This window comes from Panthera tigris, chromosome A1 (assembly GCF_018350195.1).
Source record: "Panthera tigris isolate Pti1 chromosome A1, P.tigris_Pti1_mat1.1, whole genome shotgun sequence".
In the NCBI taxonomy this organism is placed as follows: Eukaryota; Metazoa; Chordata; class Mammalia; order Carnivora; family Felidae; genus Panthera; species Panthera tigris.
Window position 1 is genome coordinate 56373256 of NC_056660.1, and position 23894 is coordinate 56397149.

The 23894-nt window shown below is 35.2% G+C and overlaps 1 long non-coding RNA gene across 2 annotated transcripts in view; it reads right to left on the bottom strand.

Annotated features, from left to right (window-relative positions):
* Positions 1–23894, bottom strand: part of LOC122231040 — a 63962-nt gene that overhangs the window by 14139 nt on the left and 25929 nt on the right. The window contains exons 1-2 of one of the 2 annotated variants that reach the window (XR_006208155.1): positions 6868–6986; positions 4424–4493 (exon numbers count right to left, since the gene is read on the bottom strand). This is a non-coding gene — a long non-coding RNA (uncharacterized LOC122231040). Of the gene's footprint in view, positions 1–4423; positions 4494–6867; positions 6987–23894 lie in introns of those variants that run through there. The other variant, XR_006208152.1, reaches the window with a different exon arrangement.

Here is a 23894-nt window from a genome sequence, read left to right on the forward strand (position 1 = left end):
TGTTGGAAGGCAGAGGAGATAATGAAGTGAAACAGTCCTCACATTCAGGTGAATTTTAATACAATATGCATTTACCTCTGGCACTGAGCCCCAATGTGCTTTTACCCTTCCTGCTTCTGTTTTTAAAGCTTTCTATCCAAAAATATTCCTTTAAAGGCAGAGCATTTATTCTATATTTTGAGGAGAATAACCCTTCCTATATATTCTGCCTGTTTTAGGGGGTCTTCTAAAATAGAACAATTTTGCCTGCTAGTGATCTATAAGGATCATTTCTCAGAAAAATAATTTTAGGCAGTCAGAAAATGGAAGTTGTGCAATCCTTCCCTTAAGCAGACTTCAGAGCTTTACCATTAACAGAAGAAACGAAAATGCAGCTGCAACCCTCCAGCTAACTGTCACTGTGTTTTAATGTCATGATCTGGAAGTTCAGTAGGGTCATCTGAGAATGGTTCTTGGGCTAATCCTAAGAAATGGCTTAGGGGTGCTGCTGTGGCTGATAGGATATATTCTCTCTGCCAGAGGTTTTGGGGGCTGCTTAAAGATGTTAGATAAGAGTATTTTCAGAATGCTTATTACAAGTAATGTCAATAATTAGAGAATGGAGAGGTGTTTGTGGTAGTCTGTGGGATCTTTAATCATCTTCTCTGAGTATAAACACATGTATATCCAAAAAATAGGATTATACATTGAGGGATTTAAAAATATATATACATATATATAATGATCTGCAATATTTTCATTTCTTGCCCATTTTCCTAAAGAGATGCATCTTTTGCTTTATTTTTGTCCTCAATCCACACAACCTTACTATTACCTATAATATTACAAAATAAAGTGTGTGAGGAAAAATCTATTTCAACTTATTTTCAGCTAAGTCAAGCTTTGAAAATAAATTTCAGAATATCTGAGAGTATATCAAATTCTTGAGTATATTAATCAGTTGTCAGATTTAGCAAGCTTTATAAATTCACTTTTTTTTTTTTTTACTTGAAACTACAAAAGATGTTACAGGTGATTTTAGTTCTAAAATGGTAAAGTAAGGAGACCGGGCTGGGTTGCCACTGCCACTGCTGCTATGGTGCCAGTGCCTTGAGTCTCATCAAGTTCCATGACAGCCCAGTCAACTTGGGAGGGGACTGGATCCAGCTTCATTCAACATTACTACCAGTGATTTGGTAATGATAGAACACAACTAGGTGCGATTTATATTGACGCATCATGCCTTACACGGGAAGGACAGCAGTTCCGAGGGAAAGTTGCCCTTGTCGGAAAGGTGTTTAGCGTTCTGTCCCAGAAAATCCAGCACAGCATCACGGTGCAGGACCATCAGCCACACCAGATAGCTGCAGAATTAACTTGGCTGTGAGCCAGCTCAAGGCTGTTGAAGACCCCATCATGGGGTTCCACCAGACGTTTTTATTAAAGACCATCAAGAGTTCTTGGGTTTGCACCAATGACACGTTCAGGCTTGCCCTGCACAACTTGGGCTCACCCACTCCCAGCCAGGCACTCATGCTGTTTCCTCCTCCCTCCTCTTCCCAATGCTATTCACACTCCTCCAGATGCTCCAAATATCAGACACAAATGAGCAGGGCCGCCTTGGGAGCAGTGCAGTCCAAGGTATTGTGCATGATGTTTCAAGTTGTTGCATCTGTCAGAGATTTATATTGTACCAGCACATGCCTTGGAAAAATTTAAGTAATGCAAAAGGTTGTTTGTTTTGTTTTGTTTTGATCTATTTACAAGTTGCTTGGGCAACCCAAAGAAATGAAGGAGAAAACAGTTGCCTCAGGGCCCAGATATTGATTTACTCAGATGTGTCAATGCCTCATTATCCAATCAAACAACAAAATTTTCTTAACATTAAAAAAAAATAAAATGGTAAAGAATAGTGATCTGTAACAAAATTTTAAATATAAGATGATGTGTACATTTAGTCAAAAGACTTCCTACTACCTAATTGGTAATGGGGGATTAGCATATGAGTTTATTGTTACTGTTTTCTTTTGTGATTTTGCTCAGATTTTAACATACTTTACTAAAGAAAGAAAAAAACCCATAAATATTTTGTAAAAGATTTTTTCTCAGAGATTTAGATACTCGGGCCCCTGGGTGGCTCAGTCAGTTAAGCATGCGACTTCTGCTCAGGTCATGTGTTCTCATGGCTCCCGGGTTGGAGCTGGCATGGGGCTCTGTGTTGACAGTGTGGAGCCTTCTTGGGACTCTCTGCCCCTCCCTCGCACTTTCTCTCTCAAAATAAGTAAGTAAAAGCTATAATAATAATAATAATGATAATAAATAAATAAAGATTTAGATCCTAAAACATTTACCATGAACCATATTTGAACAAACCAAAATAATCTTATGAAAGAATGGAAGAATGTTTTTTCCAACATCTTTATTTGAAGCCAGGTGCTTGTTCAAATAGTAGCTGCTCCTACTGCAAATAGTTTATTATGAAACAAAAACATACTTTAAAATTATTATGAATGTAACTCTTCTAAAAGAAGAGCATCTAGGTCGCTCAATCGGTTAAGTGTCTGACTTCCGCTCAGGTCATGATCTCATGGTTTGTGAGTTCGAGCCCCTCATCGGGCTCTGTGCTGACAGCTCAGAGCCTGGAGCCTGCTTCAGATTCTGTGTGTCCCATTCTCTCTGCCCCTCCTCCGCTCATTCTCTCTCTCTCTCTCTCTCTCTCTCTCTCTCTCTCTCAAAAATAAACACTAAAAAAATTAAAAATAAAAGAATAAGAGTAAGGAAAATAAGTTATTTAAAAAACTCACAATATATTAGAACTCATGAATTTGACAAAAATTATATGTAATTCTTACAAGAATCCTTCAAATATTATATTTTTAGAAGATTAGGCAGAAAAAAATATAGTTAAATTATTTGCCCATTATCACACAGATGAAGGATGTGGAGGGCCTGAGATGTCAACCTCCAAATGTTGAAATTCTGAGTCAATTCCACCATAAACACATTTTTTCTTGGCCCAAATGGAAACTTTTCTGATTAATTCAGAAATAACACTTTCCAATCAATTAATTTGTGATATAATTTTGTAGAAAACATATAAAATTACAGTAGGATAATGTCCCCTGTAATCCTAAAACCGCTGTTCTAATGTATTTCCTTATAATCTGTATTCTATGTGGTGTGTTTTGTGTGCATGCGTGAATGTGTCTCCATACATATATGAATAGGTAACAACCTCTATATAGTTGAAAATGTATGTTCTTTTTGTGAAAATATATGTTCTTTTTTGTGATATCCTTGAATTATGTTCAAAGTTTAAAAGAAACTTTCAGTGATAGATAATCTGAATTCTCTATAAAGAAAGCTGTTCTTAAGCCTGAACTTTCGTCATTTGAGTTTGGTTGAAAGTGAAGGACAATAGTACATCTATCATCAAAGTAGGAAATCAATTCTCTACTTGCAATCATTTTCCTACTTGTTCTTCAGTAAACTGGTTATTATTTATTCCTTTATCCATTTCACCTATTATATAATCATCAGCTTTTTACAAAAAGAACATTTTCCAAACTTTACTAATAATTGCTTTTTAATAACTACACAGGCCCCTCTTCTGAGCACAGTTGGTCATTGGCTTTATCAGAATGATATCTTATATAATAGCTGGTGAACTTGTCTAAAATGAGTTAATATCTCATTTTCCTTCACATGACAAAACTAAGTATAGCTATATTGCAAAAAAACCTCTCTGCTCAGACAGAGTATTAATATGAAGAATCAGTATTCTGCATTAAGTACTTACGCTTCAAGGTAAAATTTGAACATTGCTTGCGAACTTTTCCTATGTGCTCTGTGCATTTAAAAGTTATTCTGCATGCAAATATCAAGCATAAATAGACAAGACCAAGTAAATTGTACATTACAACTAAATGCTCTGTAATCTCCATATAGTAAAACTGGAAAGGTCAGAATATCATTTAATGTTTTACAGTTTATATAAAAATAAACTGAATCTTAGCTTCCCACTTGGCCTTGTCAGGTAATATGGTGAAAATAAAAGCTTCCAGACTCCTTCTCTTTAAGTCACACTGTAATCTGACATCACCTTCAGTTTCTAATTTACCTTTCAGTTTGCTAACCACTTTCAGAACTACTGGTACATAAAGCTCTTAGTCATATTCTGCCTCTATTATTATCAAACCTGATCTGCATCTCTATTCACTCACCAAAGAAAATCTGTCTTACATATAATAGCAAGGCAGTTAATGAAATAATTGGTTTAAAATGTTGTACTCTAATAGTGTACATTGTAAAGATTTTTGCAGGCACGATAGCTTTTGGAATATCATTTTGGATGTCATTTTTGAAGTGCACTGTTATTTAGAATGAATTGCATGACAAATTTAATGCATTTGGTATTTTTCCATGACATTAGTACTATACATACCTTTTCCTCCCTATTTTTTGGTATAGAAAATTCTTCTTCCTCTCTTCTTAAGTAGAGCAGCAGTCTGACACTGTGAAAAGATTCTGAGTGTTGAATCAGGACAGAGCTGGCTGATGAGAGGCAGCCCATGTCTTACAGCCTCAGTCTCTCACTTCTGAGCAGTTTCTAACACCCATTAAAAGTGCTCACTAGAACATCAAATACATTTATGTAAACTTTTTCCATGCAGCATGTTTTGTTTAATTTAATCTTACTATATGTAGTATTCTATTTCTCTCCATATCCTATACCCGGGGGGCGGGGGGGGGTAGGTAATTTGCACTATACTTGTGTATCAAGTTGGCAGCTTGAGAGATTTTGCAATTAGGAAAACTTTGGCGTACAATTTTAAGAACTACAGTGGAGAAAGAAAGCACACTGGAGTCAAGTCTTAATGCTACCAGTTAGTGGTTGTATGTCCTCTGGTAGGTCACTTAACCTTCTAAATTTCAGTTTATTCAGTGTATAAAATAGACATTTTTATAATGCATAATTTATTTAGGTGGATTAAAGTTTGCATAGTTGAAGTGTGTAGTGTTTCTGGGGTGTTAACCAGGCACAGTACACATACAAAAATTATTACTTACCCTTCCTCTCAATTTTGAGGAAACCTAAAATAAGCCAATGTCACAATTGTCTGCTTAGTATATGCAGGTGTATGTGTCTTTATGCAGCTAAAGAGATGCTAGAAACATAGTGGATGCTTAAAAAATGTTACGCTTATTGGTTACACGACTGATAAGTAATTGGTACATACCTGGATAGTGACTAAATGTGGGAATTGACATAGTCCAGCAAGGAAGGAAGCAGTATTTTATGACATACATTGTTTAGAATTGTTGATATACGATGATGGTAAAACGTACACCCATTTTTATTCTATTTCATTACTGTTTCAAAATTTTCCATGGAGGATATAGCCCCCTCCCCTTATTGCATTCCCTTTTTGATACACTGTTGATGGAACTGGTTGGTTTTGGCTGTTTCTAACCAGTGTTGTTCACTTCCCAGGTCTCCCCAGTTAGTGCTTATTTCTGATGTTGATGTGAATGCTGCTCTGAGGTCAAATATTGTTAATATCATTTGTGGGTACTAAGAAACTACATATGAAAAGAATTGTAGGGACACTGAGAAATTCAGTTGATTCCCATTCATCCCAAAAAATCTTTTAAGATGCTATATTTCTGATGAGATTGAATGTAATTTTAACTGCATTTATAACTGTAAGTAAGAATCACAGGATTAAAAGAGTGTTATCAAAGCGGCCTTGATTTTTTTCAAACACAAAGAATAATCCTTACCATGTTTCAACTTTTACCAACATCCAGACTATTAAATGTACTTAAAGGAGAAGATAAAAATGACTTTGATATGCTAGCACAGACCTTTCTTTCTTTCAGTTACTTCAAAGTTGCTGTCTTCCATTTCTACTCCAGAATTCTCAAAGGAATAACCTTGACTCTCTTTGTCTACTTCTGCACCTCCCATTCACTATTCAACCCACTGCAGTCTGGCTTCTGTTCTCAGCACTTAGCTAAAACTGCTATTATTTGGAAGGTCACCAAGGAGTTCCTAATTCCCATACCTAATGAATGTTACTTCATTTGATATTATTGAAAGACTATTCCATTTATTTCTATGTTTCCTCTTTCTTATCTTTACTATCTTCTTAATGAGCATATTTATATCTTTTGTACATTCTATATATTGGTGTTTTACAGAGTTTCCTAGACCTGTTGCTCTTCTCACTTCACAAACTTTCTTATTATTTCCTTCCACCAACTTGCTTATTCTTGTGGCATCAATGACCTTGTATGTGTTGATTCCCAAACCTATTATTTTAATATCAGAACTTGAAGTTAAGATTTATGTATATAATCATGTTTGCTTTTCCTCACCTCTCCATCTAGAGATCGTACAGGTATGAACAAACTCCAAAATTGAATAAGTTCTGTCTATATGTAAATAATTCTGTATTTTCTAAGTTTGTACTATTATCCATCTATTTTCCAATCCTAAGAAACTATTGATATTTTTAATTATCTTTCACTTATATTTAATGAATAGTCTGTATTCCTAAGTTGCTTAATTTTCATTTCTATTTCAGCTTCTCAAGGTCAAGCCTTTTCTGTCTGTAATTAGGTATAATTATTATAGAAATAGCCTGCCCCACTATACCCATTCTCCAGAGAGTCAACACCAAGTACTATAATGCAAATATGATCATGTCACTTGATAGTAAGTGTCCAAGCATGTTTTTATAGGCTGTCTAAAAATATAAAGTCACAATATCACATTTCTATTTTCCCACTTTGCCTATTGTGGAAAATATTCTTTTCTTCTTGGTACAGTGTCCACTCCATTGACAAGTTAAAAAAATGAAAAAACAAAAACCTGGTACTTACTGAGTCCAAGGAGTCAGTGGCTTCATTTGGTCCAATGGGTAAAACTTGAAGGTACGATCTTCCAGCAATCAGAATCAATTCTCTGCTTCCATTGCTGCTTTTACTAGTATGCAATATTATTCCTGCAAACAGGCAATTTCTATATGGTGTTCTCCCTTATGTGTTCATGTAACAATGGACATTGCTGCTAGAGTTTCAATATTTGTTTCTTGGATGAAAAAAATGTCTCTCTCCAGGGTTATTTTAAACCATAATACATATACCATAATATACACCAACATAATTCTTGATTCCCAGTGAAATACCATTTGATCACACACATACACACACACCTCTCCCAAGTGCATGTCCACATTGTTAAGTTACCTTATTTGAGATTAATTCTGGCCCAAGACTTGATTTGGCAAAACCCAGGTATCTTCCATGGCAATCAAGGCCCAGGTACTAATGCATTCCGTGATGATGATCTCTTAACTCAAGAGAACCTTGTTATACTAACCTGCCAATGTCTTTTCTCTGAACTCAAATATCAATGTTAGATATTCCAACAACACTGATCTTCTCAAAGTAAGAATTAAGAAACTTGATTCTCTTTTTCCTCAGAAAGTAAGATCATTATTGCTCTTTGTTTCAAGTAATTTACTCTTCCTGTTTAATATTATGTATTTTCCACATTAATAGATACCAGGCAAAATCAAATATAATTCACAATAGTTGTGTATATTCCATATGTAACTATGCCATCCTTATTAACAAATTTCCTTATATAGGTTATTTACTGTGAAATGTTTTATTAATATTTTTGTAAACATATTTGTAAATCTTCATTTGTTCTGTGAATATTTCATTAGAATAAATTCCCTTTGCTGGAATTACTGAAAGAATATTTTTTGGGTTTTTATAAAAGTAGTCAATTATTTTATATAAGATAAATTTATATTCATTTCAACAGTGTGTTAGAATGTCCACGCTTCATATGTTTAACGAGATTGCTTTAGCATTTTTAATGGCAAAATAATCTCACATTTTAATTTCATAGATTACTTGTAATTAAGACCTTGTGCTCTTTTCCCACATATCTTTATGTGATATTTAGAAGGTCCCATTGGATATTGCAAATGAGCCAACATAGCAATTTAGCAAATTCCATGTTCCCTAATCTGGTCCCTATGGTAATTTATTATTGAGACTTCTGATGTCCAAATGACACCACTGCTTTTGTTATGTGGCCAAGGAGTGATTTCTCTAACTGCTCATCTTAAAGATGCTTGTGTATGCTAAGATTTTTATTTGTTTCCTGCCACATTTAAAGCTCCATGTTATGTTCTACACAAATGTGAGGAAATTGGTTCTACTTCCTTCTAAATGTAATTGTGCTGTATTATGTACTATTGTCATTCTGTCCACCTCTGAGATATTTTCCTCATAAAAGTCCCTTGCGTTCTGATTCCACTGTGTCTGGATGAGCACTTTATCTGTTCATTAACACAGTGACCCCCAGCAACTCTCTTTTGAGGCCACTCGGAAATGTCCAAACCATCCAAATTCTAGCCATATCAGCCTGTAAACACTCTCTATTATGCATGGGACTTCCCCTCCCCTCCCCCACCATGGGGCATTTGTGGCTCCTATAACATACCATGAGGCCAATTCCCTAAATATACCAGAAATCAGATACTTTGTGGAATCCTTCAACTAGAAACGGTAAAGCCATCAACTCTCTATATTCATGGTGAAATTTTGTGATTCAAGGGTTTATTCACATAGGTCCATTATGCTCATGGTCTGCCTGAATTTATATGGAACATTTTGTTTGAATTGCATCTTTTCCTGTAGCTTTTACAGAAGCTGTGAGAACTCTGTGACTCAGAATTATGTTTAATACTCAAGCTGCACAGAGGCAGGCTTTAGTAGGACTCCTACTTTTCTGCTTACAAGATGACAGAAGCCATGTGAGGAGAGAAATATTACCTATGCCTGGAGGCTTATAGCAAAATCTTAGCCTTGTTATTATTATTATTTTTTTAAGTCCTGGTTCTTGTATACAGTGATGAATTAAGATAAAATGACTTGTGTTTTTTCACTTAAAAAAATTGCTGAGGGCAAAGTCTTCTCTCTTTAATACTACTCAACAACTCTTAATTGAAAAGTTTTACCTCCTTTGAAAACAGTAGGGAAATAACTTTGATTGACCTTTCTGATGAGGACATTATTGAAAATTCCTATCATCTGATGTTCTTTTTTTCCCCACCTACTTCTCACTGACCTTTATTGAATAATTCTGAATTAGATTTAAATTTCCTTTGGTCTTTGTGATATTTACTATTGAAATACCATTTGCTTTGTGGATCATTTTTAAGAGGTTCCCTTATGCACATAGCATTACTATAAATGAAGCACACTTTATGAAGTCTTTCTTCTCTGCTCTTTTTATCCTCTCAGCCACCATTTCCTTTCCACATATACTCTAATTCTGAAACATACTGACTTGTATTATAAACAATGAATATCTTAATGTTTTAGTAAAAGTAATGATCTAATTATTTTAATAGAGGACTATAAGATGACCTAATGCTGATAAGGCCAATCTAATGAACAAAAGTTTACATGGATTTTTTTTCCTACAAATAAAATTAGTTTTTAGTGCAATGCAATGTAACAAAGACATTTTGAACACATAATGTCTGCAAGTCCTTGTGGTAGGTATAGGAGAAAGAAAAAAGTGTCTGTGATATTTCTACACTCAGAAAGTTAGAGATTAGTGCATTAGTATGTTAGGATATATAGTCTAGGTGGCTATAGAATCATATATGTTTTTCATAACAATGAGGTAGGTGGGTAGGCCAGTGTAGGCTGGCAGTTTTGAACCACTAGATCATCCAGGGTGTATGGCTCTTACCTCTGTGCCTCATCTCCCTCAACTAGTGCTATTATCTGCATCGTCAAACTTGGTTGACCAGTGCTAAGTCCAAGTCCTGTCTCATGGGAAGGAGAAACAATTTAAAGGAGAACCAAGCATAATTTTTTAAGTGAAAGACTTATCCTTAAAACAGTTGGCAAGGACGTTGTTACAAAACTACCTCTAGCTACAAAAGGGAAAGGAAGTGACTCTGTGCACCCATTTACTAAATTAAACTAAGAGACAATACTAGTAATGAAAAAAATAATATTAGAAACTGGAGAACTATTAGCAGTACAAATGTGCTTTTATAGAAATAAATAAAATATTAACATAACTGAAGTACTATAATAGAGAAGTGTGAATACAGGAGCATGAGCTACTACTTTTGGAGTTGGGTAGTTGGGAATATTTCATGCATCCTTTTTGAACTGGTTCTTAATATTTGACTTTACCTTCAATATATATAGATGGAGGGAAAGGACTTTCAAATAGCGGCATCAATATGGTCAAAAGTAGGGATGAGAATGTGTGGGAAATATTAGGGAAGAGAGTAACCTAGTTTGTTAAGAAAGAGAATGAAGTTTTGAGATTTGAAAAGAGAAACTGTATAGAATACAGGGATTTAGAGTTTATTCCTTAGAATGAAAAGGTAGGTTCTGTGCAAGAATATACTTATTTTAGAGGTGTATTTTTGGAGTAATAGGTCTAGAGAAGGAGGGTAAAAACAGAACCATTTAGAATGCCACAACAATATTCATGGTGACAGATAATCGAGACTTGAGTCTGTGATATTTGAAAGTAGGTGTAATGTTTTGATTTGTACTTTTATGTTTTACTCACTAATAGCAGGTTATTAAATATTTTAATGCTATTGTGGACATATCTACAATTACTAACACTTTAACTTGTTACCAGTATGATTCTCTCTTGATTGCTTTGTTCTAAACATCTACAAAATTGTTTTCAGATATACCAATAAGAAAGATAACCTACATTACCCTACAGTTAATTTTTTTAATGTTACTATAATTTGACTTAGTGATTCATATGCATGCTCAGTTTCCTGCCAATTCTTCCAATATTATTATTCATCATATTTCTGGCAGTCAGCAAATAAACAAAATAGATGCTAAATTTAGACACACAACAAAGATAAATGACTTGACTTTCAAATGCTATTCTTATTACATGGAAATTTACAATCAGGAAAAGAGAAGGCATATACTACTCATGAAACATTGACTCAGAATGCCTGCAATGATTCCACAATAGTGACTTTGAAAGTGTCTGTCAAATACCATTAGAAAAACAGTAGTTTAACCACTAGTTTTGGGTTTTCTCTGCATTCTTCAGAATAGGGTATATATTCTTTATTTTTCCAGTACTGTTATGGAGGAATGGGAAGGAAATAGAAGCATGAAGAACTTTCCATAAGGTGGGGTCCAGTCTTAATTTGTCTACACTCAAGCTGTGTCTCTGCATTCCAGTTATCTAAGGTACCATTACAAACCACCCAAAAATGTAATGGCTGAAAACCAAAACAATAATTTGCCTTGCTCACAAATCTGCAATTCAGGCTGGGCTTGGTGGGGGAAGCTCATCTCTGTTTTATATATTGTCACCTGGGATGGAATGACCACTGCTTAAGGATCCAGCTGAAGGTGGCTGACAAGCTAACGCTAGCCATCAACTGGGACCCTCAGTTTTTGTCTATGTGGGCCTGTTCACTGATTGCTTGGGCATTTTCCAAGAGCAAATATTCTAAGAGGCAGAAAGGGGAGGACAGTTTCTGAAGAATTAGGCCAGGAAACTGGTACAGATCATTTCTGCCAAAATCTATTGGTCGAAGTCATCTCAGAGCCAAAATTGATTCAGAGAGAGAGAACAGTCAGTGGTGTGCTAGTAAACTGTCTCTCAACAACAACAACAAAACCCAAAACAAAACAATTGTGTTTATAGTACTTACCAATTTCTCTGGTGTAATTAGAGTTATCAATATTATGTCACTAAACACAGAATTGGAAAGAAATGAGGAAAACCTATCCTTGTGAGCTGTTACAAGCTGGTTCCAGCCCACCACTTTATACATCCAACCTCTCAGTGACAGATAATGTGTGGCCACAGTTAACCAGCCACACTTTGGGAATAACAATGAAACTGTATGAATTACTTCGTAAGATAGGAATGGTGTCTGCATTGTCTCACAAATTTGTGTTCAGCACAATGATAGGTTGTAATTGAAAACACTTGGAAATTTAATGTGTAACAGCTTCATTATTAGAAGCTATCTTACAACTTCATCCTTAGTAATGGTGATGTTTCTCCAGTAGATAACATGATGTATTACTTCACCATCTGATTTTTCATACTAAAAATGTATAATGAACACTGGGAAACTGCTTTATATTGTTATAGCTTATATTCTGGTGAAAATAGTATATTTTATTTATAATATATTTAATATATTTAATATAATTAATATATTTAATATGTCATATTAAATATAATATAATAATTTAGTATATTTTATTTAGACAGTTCTAAAAACTGTGTGTGTTTCAAATATAGGAACACTATTTGTATATGAATAAATCTCCAGATTTTAGTCCTCTTTGAAATATTAGTTAGAGGAGGATCAGAATCCAGGTCTCCTAATTTGCACAGTACAGCTCCTTCCACTCAAATACACTGATAACACTGGCCTCTGATCACAAAGAACAACTAGGGGCAATGAGAAACATTTTATTTCAGTGTGGTATTAAAAAAAAAAAGAAAAGAAAAAAGGAAGACTTTTCTATAGATTGATGATTTTCCAAATCACATTTCTATGTTGGAAGGTCAAGTTGATAATTAATACTGACCTTGTTTCACAAATGGCATTTTGTTCTGAAGTATTTAAAAATCAGTTTATTTCAAAATATTTTATGTGTTCATTTTAAACCCACTATCCTAAGATATTACAAAAATATGTAATCTCGTATTTATTTCTGAGCTTTCAAGAAAAATCTCTCATGAGTTACATTTCATAAATATATTCCTAACATTAGAGACATTGATTTTAGTACGATCTTTGTCATTCATTTCAATTGAATTTCTTCATCTAAGAAAGTATTTTAGCAATTATTTCAAAACTAAAGATGAAGTTGAAATGCTGGACCTTGAAATTAGTCTTTCTTGCCTAGATTTTAAAGAATGAACTACTATTCTATGCTATTTTATCATTCATCTATCTATGCAGGAAGTGTTCTGCAATTTAATTGTTCTTTTTAAAGGTTAAGATTATCTATATTTATAAGATACAACAATATGACATTTGTACCCAAAAATTTCAATTTAACTTAGAAGTCTAAGAAGTTAAAAAATAAAACCATGACAGAAATGCTTAGTGATTGAGACAATATTTTCATATTGAATTGGTGTTTATATTAACTTTTTCACTGCTAGAAAATTTAACTGTACAGACTCTCTCTTCTACAAGTAAATATTTTGGAAAATTGTATATAAATGTTGACTAAAATACATGTTTCCTCTTAAAACTACTTCTAAATGATAAATATCATGAAACAATTAAAAACGAATGATGCTTATGTATATATATCACTATGGATTGATTTCAAAAACAATGTGAATGACAAAAAAATGCTTCACAATGATATACAGTATGATATATTTTCTGTACAAATTAACACAATGTTTACATATTATTATTGAATGTGTATTTATTCAATTCATCCCAAATTAGTTGTTTTGACACATTAGTGGGCCAAGGACTCTTCAAGGATCTGGAGATACAGAGAAACTTCCTGCCTTCAGGATGTTTACATTGTGATGGGGGGAGACAGTAAATAAGTGTTATCCATTAAACACATTGTACTTTAAGCTGATAAATGCAATGGAGAAAAGAAAGATGGGAAGATAGGATATATTGTGTACTGGAAGTGAGGACTCCCAAGTAAGGTATAATCTGAACAAGGACAAGTAAGGGGTGAAACACTGAGCTTTACAGGTACTTGGAGTAAGAGGACATTGAGAATAAATGCAAAGGACCTGAGAAGGGGACATGCCTGCTGTCATGGGGAAAAGTAAAAGGGGGAAGATACAAAGCTAGAGCTGAGTAAATAAGGGGTCCAGTAGTAGGAGATGTGGCCCAAAAGAAAACTGGAATAGAGACTTGTCTTGGGCTTTGGTCTCCAGAAGCAAACCCTGAGAGTATACATACATACAAACGATTTATTGTGGAAATGTTCTCCAGAAAGAACCTGATAAAAGAAGGGTGCAATAGAAAACGGAAGGTGAAGGAGCAAAGCAAGACTGTGATCTTGCAGGGGAATTCTGGAGTACAAATTAGCCCCCAGATCTGATCTCAGCTGCAATCAACATGGCTGGGGTTTCTCACACCAGCACAAGTTAGTCCTCAAGCCCAAGGCTGCTTGAAGGAATATAAATTCCATGGACGCTCAGCTCTGAGGGCACAATGACAGCAGTTGCTCAGGTCAGTCTTCGGAAAAAACTTGCAGTCTTGTACTGTTAGAAGAGGGAGTGACAAGGCACAGATGGGGTTCTAGTGTACCTGCACAAAACACACATAATGTACCTATGGAGCTAAAAATTACATAGCACTTCGTCAGTCTTGTAAAGGCTTTGAATTTACTATAAGCAAGATAAGAAGCCACCAAAGGATTTTGAGCTAAGGTAATGTGATCTGACCATTATTTTAAAGGGAATTGACCAGGGGCACCTGGGTGGCTTAGTCGGTTGAGCCTCTGACTCTTGATTTCAGCTCAGGTCATGATCTCACAAGATTGAGCCCCACACTAGGCTCCACTGCTTAAGATTCTCTCTCTTCCTCTCTTTCCGCCCCTCTCCCACTTACACTTTCATTCTCTGTCTCAAAAAAATGTACTTACTTTAATTAAAAACGAAGCAAAACTTGAAGGGAATGTACTATAATAAGAACAAAGGCAGGGGCAGAGAAAGTAGTGAGGAACTCCAAGCCTTCAACCTATTTTGGTGGCTTGGACCAAAATGTTAATAATATCAGAAGTATTAAGAAATGTTTGCATTCTGGTTAATTTTGAAGGTAAAGCAAAGAAGATTACTACATAGACTTGAATAATGTTGCGGTGGGGAGGCAGTTTAGGAGAACTCTAAGGGATTTGGTGTGAACAACTAGAAATAAGGAATTCGTGAAAACTAATATGACAGGGAAGAATTTGGGGGGGGGAGAGAGCATATTAAGGGCTCAATTTTTGGTATTTTACTGTTGAAATATCTATTAGACATTCAAGTGATGCTATCAATAGGCCTTTAAATAATTGAGTCAATTTTGGGAGAGAGATTCTGACTGAAGATACACATTTGTAATTCTTCAGAGTATGGAAATAGAGCACGAGATTTAATGAAATTTCTGAGTGAGTGCAGGTAAGCCAAAAATAAAATACATCAGGAATAGACACTTGGAGTACTCCAAGATATATATGCAGAGATGAGAAAGAAAGGAAATTCAGAAGCAGTGGTCAGGGAAGTAGGCTCCAAACCATGGAATATACTTGGAGGAAAAGGGAAGAAAGGGCTTCCCCAGAGAGAGTGAGTCAGCAATTATTTCACATGGTGCTGTGGCTCAGGAGGAGAATGAAGAAATGAAACTTATGTTTAGCAACTGAGAAATCACTTATGGTCTTGGCACCTTGGCTAAAGATATGATGTAATGATAGTGGCAAAAGCCTGGCAGGAGTTTGAGAAAGGGAAGAAGGGAAGTTAAGTCAGAGGGTGAATATATGAAGTGAAGAAGTTTTGCTGAAATGGAAGGGGGAGAAGTAGGGAAAAATTAATGAAGAAATGAAATTGAGGGAAATCCTATCTTTTGTTCAATATGAGGATAATAGGAACATGGTTTTATACTGTAACTATAGATTTAGTAGCAAGAGAAAAAATGCTTACAAGAGAGGAAGGGAGAAATAAGAAATACTGGAGCAATTGCTTGAAGCAGCACTGACGATATGGAATTGGATGTGTAAGTAAAAGTGTTAAATCTAGAAAGGAGTCTGGCAGTTCATTAATGGTAATTTGAGAGAACATAAGATACAACACATGGTCACAGTTAGGGGGTATATAATTACTAGAGCTTATGGATATTCTCTTCTGTATTCTTCAATTCTGTTGGGGAAATATAAAGCAGGAATACTAGTTGAGTGTACGTATAGGCAGGAAATGTTAAATACTTGAAGTCAGAAAAAATGCAAAATAGTCATCTTTCACTGCGAGAAGGGATGGATTGGAGAAATAAAGTGTGATGGTGGAGTAGCACTGAGTGTTCAACTGAAATCGTTGATCGTGGATTTACACGGGAAGATTCAGCAAGATCGGTTTTCTTTTAGACAAATTCAGCAAGTTGAGTGTTATAGTTCCAGGCCAGGGAAGCAGCTTTGGCAACGGAGAGTAAAAAAAATAAGAGCATTGAAAGGAATGAGGATGTCTGCAAGAGAATGATTACAAAGATTGATCATAGAATTGAATCAGGTTATGGGGAAAAAGAAGATATGAGTATTATGAGACGGTAAATAGATGGAAGTATTAATTGATTGTAGATTATGGTGGGCTAGAAGGATTGTTGTAATTGCAGTAGTACGGTTAGTGAGCTGGAAAACAGAAGGTGTTAATCAGATACTGACATTCTTGCAACTGAGATTAGTTTAAGGAGGAGATGGCTGTTACTGATCATGAAAAGATCTAGAGAATAAACCTGTAATTGAACGTCTGAAGAAGAGTGGAGTACAAGATCATTTGACATGTGAACATACCAAGGTGAGAGGCAACGTGTATATAATTGCCAACATGGCAAAAACTATGTTTTATATTTTGTTGGATTCCCAATGTCTAGACCATTGTCAGCCACATATTAGGCACCAGGGAAATATTTATTAAATAAATAGAATGAATGATTAAAAAAATGTTAATATGCCAACTTAAAGTATATTGAATGACTTCACATGTTTGATTCTACAAGTGGCATTTTAGTCTCTTCATGCTGCTGTAACAAAATAGCACAGACTACGTGGCTTATAAAAAACCAGATTGCTCACCATTCTGAGAGCTGGCAGTAGGAGTTCAGAGGGCCAGCATGTTCAGGTGAGGGCCCCCAGCAGGGTCCCAGACTTCTGTCCTCATTTGATAGAAGGGGCAAAGGAGCTCTCTAGGGCCTCTTTTAGTAAAGGCGTTAATGTCATTCATGAAGGCTCCACACTTATGACTTAATTACCTCCCAAAGGCCTCATCTCCTAATACCATTGCAAGGGGCATAGGATTTCAGTGTAAATTTGAGCTTGTACAACAATCCATAGCAGGTGTGAAGCAAGGGAATCAAACTGAAGTGTTAACTTTACAAGTGATATTTCCTTAACTCATAATTTATAAAAAGCACATATACTATTTTGTTGTTCTTGTTTGAGATACATGTGTGTTACACTATTCTCTGGACATTTTTATACATTTCGCATTCAAAAGACGAATCACATTTAAAGCAAGGAAAGAAATAGAATGCAACACGTATAAAACAGTGATAATTGAATTCTGTATATATAAGTGGTAGAGAACTATATTTCTACAAGAATAAATTTAGATTTTTATAAAATAAGGCACATATAATTAGATTCATGGTGAAATGTGGCAATGAAAATTTTGAACCTAAAAACTGGAAGAATTAGCATCCAAAAAGAGGACTTTTCCCAGCGTGACCGCAGAGTAATATCAAAATCTTAGAGAGCAGGCAGGTACTGTAAGGAGGACTGCATTGATTAGCCAGTAGCTTAATTATTTAAAGGAGAGTTTCATTATCAAACTGTAGCAGAAAATGTGAAAAGATTAAAAAAAAATTGAAAAGGAATTTCAAATTGCCAAAGTAGGTTAAAGGGAGGGGTTAATGAAAAACTTTTTAACTCATTCTATGATTATACGCTGACCAGGCAACTGTAACAAAAAGGAAAAAAAATTACTTTTATATATGAGGACATGTATTTTTATATCCCAGATTCAGTATCATTAAATAAAATCCTGCTTCCACCGGGAGACATTGCAATGATTTGAAATAATTAGACTTGAGTTTCTACCCTAAGACCTGTTGTTCTAGCTACTCAACACCAGTAAATACATAGACTAGGAAGAGGTTGCTATATGTCTGGAGTGATCTTTAGTATAAAAGAGAAATTGTGGGGGCACCTGGGTGGCTCAGTTGTTGACTCTTGATTTCAGCTCAGGTCATGATCCCAATGTAATGGGATAGAGCCCCGTGTCAAGCTCTGCACTGAGCATGGAGCTTGCTTAAGAGTCTCTCTCTGTCTCTGTCTCTCTCTGTCTCTCTCTCTCTCTCTCTCTCTCTCTCTCCCCCTCTGCCTCTCTCTAGCACTCATGCTCTCTCTCTCTCTTTCTAAAAATAAAAATTTTAAAAAGAGAAATTGTGATGCTATTAGAAAATATGGTATAAGGAGGAGAACACTTAGTTTTCTGGGGATCGTTGGGCACTCCAATGTCCTGTAGTTAGAGCCCATGGAAAATCCATCAACCCAGTAGAGTCAGAATGTGTAATGACCCAGCCACCTTAGGGATAAAGGTTTTGCTCATTCAACCAAGCAAGAATCTACAAGCATCTGAGGTGATTGCTGAAGGTAAAGGCAATACAGACTGGGAGTGGGAAGAGGTAGTGACAAACACCAATTATGAACTCATAACTAATCTGCTGAAATGAGGTCTTCAGTAGTTAAGGAATAGTTAACTTATTTCAGTAAGGGATATAGTGTAAACATTTTTCCACAAAATCAACAAGTGTTAGATATGTTAATAGTAGCTAACCTTCTATCTCAATATTTAGGTTATAGAACATCAAAGAGACAGTGTGATTCATCCTGAAAAGGACTGAGCATCATCAGCTAAAGACAAATACAAGGACTTTTTAAATTTGTTTAGGAAGATGGTTAGTGTGTGCATCATGTTAGGAAGAAGTAGGACTTTAGAACTTATCTGTGGTTAATGAAGATGCATGTAGATTCCGAGATAGCAAGAGAATCTTGATAGTTTTCTATTGTGTCAACTTAGCTGAGCTGAAACAAGATTTCCCAGAATTTCTTTCCCTCTATGTTCTTGGGCTAAGCTTGGCCATAAGGAAAACATGATGTGTAAGATTTAGAAGGTGGAAGTGAACAACAGCTAGATTGAAGCTCAGGGTGTCAGTGTAGGATCGGATACAATTATAGCTCATGCACAGTGTCTGAAACTTGCTGACTCACCTTGTTGGCTTGAAACAGTAACTGGGCTTCCACCTCCTCTGCCATCTGCTAGATCTCCTCCTCCAGATCCGCTGGCTCCTGAGCCAGATTTTTGTTTATGCCCTTGACAAATAGCACCAGCCTCTTCTGCAAATCATCTCTATCACTCAAGTTGGACAATTCAAGGTGTTGAGAAGCTATCTGGCTTCCAGTTCATCCTCCTGGGTTCTCCACTCATCTATACAAGTTCCAGTTTGCCTTTGCTCTCTCCAACACCTTATATTTCTGTCTATACTGCATGCCCTTGTTATTTCAGAGCCACCACCAGACACAAAGCAACAACTGTAGCTAAACGGTGTAACCCTTTCCCCAATTCCATAAACAAATCCCTGTCATAAATAATTTGGTGCATACCATTCTTAGAGGCCCATCTCTAGTTGATCTGACTCCTACAAATACCTACAAATTGAGCAGGGTTTCTTAATCTCCTTTCTAGGAATCCTCTTTTTTTTTTTTTTTTTTTTTAAGAATTTGTCTAGCCATTTCAGGATTTAGTCATTTTAACAAAGCGTTTTATTTTGGAGTAGAACACTTCCCCATTTAACAGATTTTATTAAATTTAGTTTATGTTAATTACAGAAGAAAAAACCCACAAACCAACAGATTAACAAAAATAGATTAATTTTTTTCATGATCAGTTGGCAGTTCTGTTTCATCATTTATTTGGTTCTAAATTATTACCTCTTGAAGGCTTCATTTGTATTACTTCACATCAAACTTTTATTTACTAACTTATCAGAATGGTATACATTTTTACAGCTCTTTATATTTTGCAGGGCATTGAATTTATTTCACTCCTGAACAGAAAATTGCTTTTTTCGCTTTTCTAAAAATTAGCAGACATCTGAAGTACTGTTTTTTTCAGGGTTTACCCAGGCCCCATTTACAACTTTGATGTACTCTATATTCACACTATATGCTGAGCTGGTAAAATATATTGTAAATTAAATATTAAATATCTTCTCTGCTTTTTCAAATGAAAGGTACAGAAATACATACAATAGTCTCATTGAGGACTATAAAATGAATTAATATGTGGTGATAATGCCTAAGCTTTTTGACTCTCAAAATTATAACTCCCCTTCACTTGTTAGCCATAAAGTGGCTTGTTTAAATAAATAAGACCTTGTTTCTTATTACATAGTTTTATATCAATCTCAGTATTTCTTTGTGCTATAGTCTTTAATAATGTTTGTGACTAAGGGTAAAGACAAATTAAAACTGAAATCCTTTCAAAATATTTATAAGTAAAATGGGACGGTATCTTAGGATTTGATTCAAAATAATGTGAGGAAAGAAGAAAGGAAAATAGATGAAACCATATTAGTCAAGGGCTGATAAATATTGAAACTTCTTCATGATGTTACTCATGGTCAGTCCTATTTAGCTTCAGAAAGGAGGCTGGTCACCAGGAAGAACAACCTCCCGATTACTGTGTTGGAACTTGGAGCTAGCCCAAATTCTAGGAAAGGGAGCATGGCTGGAGATTAAATCTGCCCATGTATTTGAATTCAATCATACCCAATTAATGAAATCTCAATTTATTCTCTGCACACCAAAACCCAGTGGAACTTCCTTGTTGGTGAACACATTGATGTGCCAGAAGGGTGACACTCCTTGATTCTGTGAGGAAAGGGCACAGAAGTTCTGCATTCTCTCCCAGGTTACACCCTGTATGTATCCTGTGTGAGAAAACTGTAATTATGATACAGTACTTTCCTGGGTTCTGTGAACCATTCTAGCAAATTATTAAACCTGATGGGATTGATCATGGAAACCCCTAAATTTGTAGCCAGTTGGCCAGAAGTGGGATGGCCCAATCATGCCTTCAAGACTTGCAGCTGGCATCTGAAGTGAGAGCAGTCGTGTAGAGGAATCTGCCCTTAATCTGTGAGTCTGTGCCAAGTCCCAGCGGTTAGGATCAGAATTGAACTGTAGTACATACAGTTGGTGTCAGACCAGTTGGAATAACATAACTGCCTTTTGAATAAAGTTTACATTTTTTTTAGGTATAGCCTCTTATTTCTCCAACATCTGTCCCTACTGTCTAATTCAAATTGATGTAGAAACACCAAAATGATTATATATTTCCCTAAACACAATGCTTATCTTCCTGCATATGCTCACTTATTTCACCCGTTTTGAGTAGATGTCCTTACAGACATAGATATCATCTAATATGGTTATTTTATACTCAACTTAGGAATCACTTCTCCAGGGTGCTTTCCCAATTGCCATCTACCAACTCCTTCCCATCCCAGTACCCACAACTAATGCCAAAATAGTTGGAGTAAGATACTTCTTAGCATTTTTATCAAACCTTATATATGTTTCCATTATGGTACTTGTACATATTTTTATAATGCTCATATAACTGTTTTCCATGGCATGCTGTTAGTTCATCAAAAATAATTTTATCTTTATTTATCCCCAGAACCTAGTTCCATGGTAACAACAATGTATGTGCATTTAATATTTCTTGTGGAAATTATTTGAGCAAAGTGCATGCATCTGTACATGGCTTTCATAATGTACTTTTTTCTCTATATCTGTATTTACTATATTATGTGTATTCTATGAAGTAAGTTATTTTCATGGTTAACCTTAAGTAAACAATTCTTTCTCAGATGAGAAACAATGCTTGTTTTTCTCTAAATTTCCTTCACGTTCAAAATAAATCTATTCTAATTGTTCTTTGCATGAATAAATGTGACAATCATGTGTTACCTTCTCTCAATTTGAAATGTCCTTATAGATGTTCACAGAAATATTTTGTAATTGGATTGCAACTTGGACAGCTGAGGTCAAAATAACAACTATATTAATCAATCTTGACAATATTTATTTGATATAAGGTTAGATCTTTTTGTAAAGGCTAGAACACTACAATTTTTTAAAGATTAAGCTTGGTGGTTATACAACAGTCATATTTATCACTCAAGATCATCAACTACTTGGTACTGAAATCTTTATTTAATCTATTAGAGTGCATCTTCATTACACTAATTTGATTACTTTTTTTCCTCTACAGTGTATATGGAGCAAACTAGTTTTGGTCCAATAAACAGTAAGACTGTGTCTTTATAATGTCACTTATTTAGATGATGAGTGAAAATTTCAATTACTCTAAATGCATGACCTATATGCAATTAGAAAACTGAAACTGGAAATTTGTTTTATTTTTTAATTATAGCTAAAATTACATAGGTCCCTGGACTCCAGCTGTAAGATAGTTAAGAGTAATAATCAGAATCTACTAGGAGAAAAATTTTCATGAGAACTAAATGTAAGTACTCTTGTCATTAAAAATATTTTAAATCTTACATACAGAGAATGAAAAATACTACACTTATATCTATATCTAGATATAGATATATATACTATTTTATTTTTCTCCTAAGCCATTTCTTTGAAATTATGTTGACATTGGTAGAATTCACTTTACACTTGAGATTCTCCCTTTAATCTAGGCTACTTTGTCCATTTGCAGACTCTATTATGGTTGGATAGCTAATATATAATTTCTATCTTAAAAGAGTTTTATATTACCATTAGAAAAGGAAGTAAAATCTTTCAGCAGCAGCAGAAAACATGCCCTGCTCAGGACCCTGCACAAATGCTATCAGTCAACAATATTTCTGAATGAATAAACATACGCATGAGATGAGAATCATTCAATATTACAGAACGGTTTCTGGAAATTAGCAACAGGTCTATTCCATTTTATCTATTTCCACATACATCATTCTACATGTAAATGTTTTTATATTTATAGGATTTTTGAAATATTCCTAGAAAATTCCATGTATTTTACTGATTTTAAGGACCATCCTTAAATATTGAGTTCAAGTCCCATCTCCTCATTGATCCCTCTGGCTGAAAATTAATTTTATTTAGTACTAGTGCACAACATATCATAATTTACTACTTTATTGACATCTAATTTTAACCTATGGAAATTGTGCCCATCAGTTACATAAAACGTTCTCTCAGATCACCAAAAACAATTTATTTTTCTGTTCGATTTTTCTATTTTAACAAACAATCCATCAAATACAGCACCAAACACAAAGTGGATATATTATATATACACGATTAATTGAGTAGAAAGTGTAAGCATTTTGTTAATGTGAACTTTTCTAAGAAACCATTCAAAGAAAGAAAAGATATCCTTGGGCTAATATATTTATGGGCTAATACATTTAAACAATCTGAATAATGACTCTCCTTTTGTAGATTTAGACTTATTCATTCACCTTAAAATGAAATTTGTAGATGTTGCTATATCAATTTAATATGGAGAAAGAAGAAAGGCAGTGACAGATAATATGAATATTGCCCCTATAAAGAGTATTAGCTCTGGGGCACCTGGGTGGCTCAGTCGGTTGAGCGGCCGACTTGGGCTCAGGTCAGGATCTCGTGGTTCGTGAGTTCGAGCCCCGCGTCAGGCCTTGTGCTGACAGCTTGGAGCCTGGAGCCTGTTTCAGATTCTGTGTCTCCCTCTCTCTGACCCTCCCCCGTTCATGCTCTGTCTCTCTCTGTCTCAAAAATAAATAAAACGTTAAAAAAAAATTAAAAAAAAAAAAGAGTATTAGCTCTAAACCAAAATGCTTAGATTTTTTCGGTCTATTTATTTTGAGAGACAGAGTGCACGCAAGCAGGGGAGGGGCAGAGAGTGGGGGCAGAGAGAGTCCCAAGCAGGCTCTGTCAGTGCAGACCCAGAGGTGGCTCCATCTCACCAACCGAACTGTGAGGTCATGAGCTGAGCCAAGATCAAGAGGCCGACACTTCACTGACTGAGCCACCTA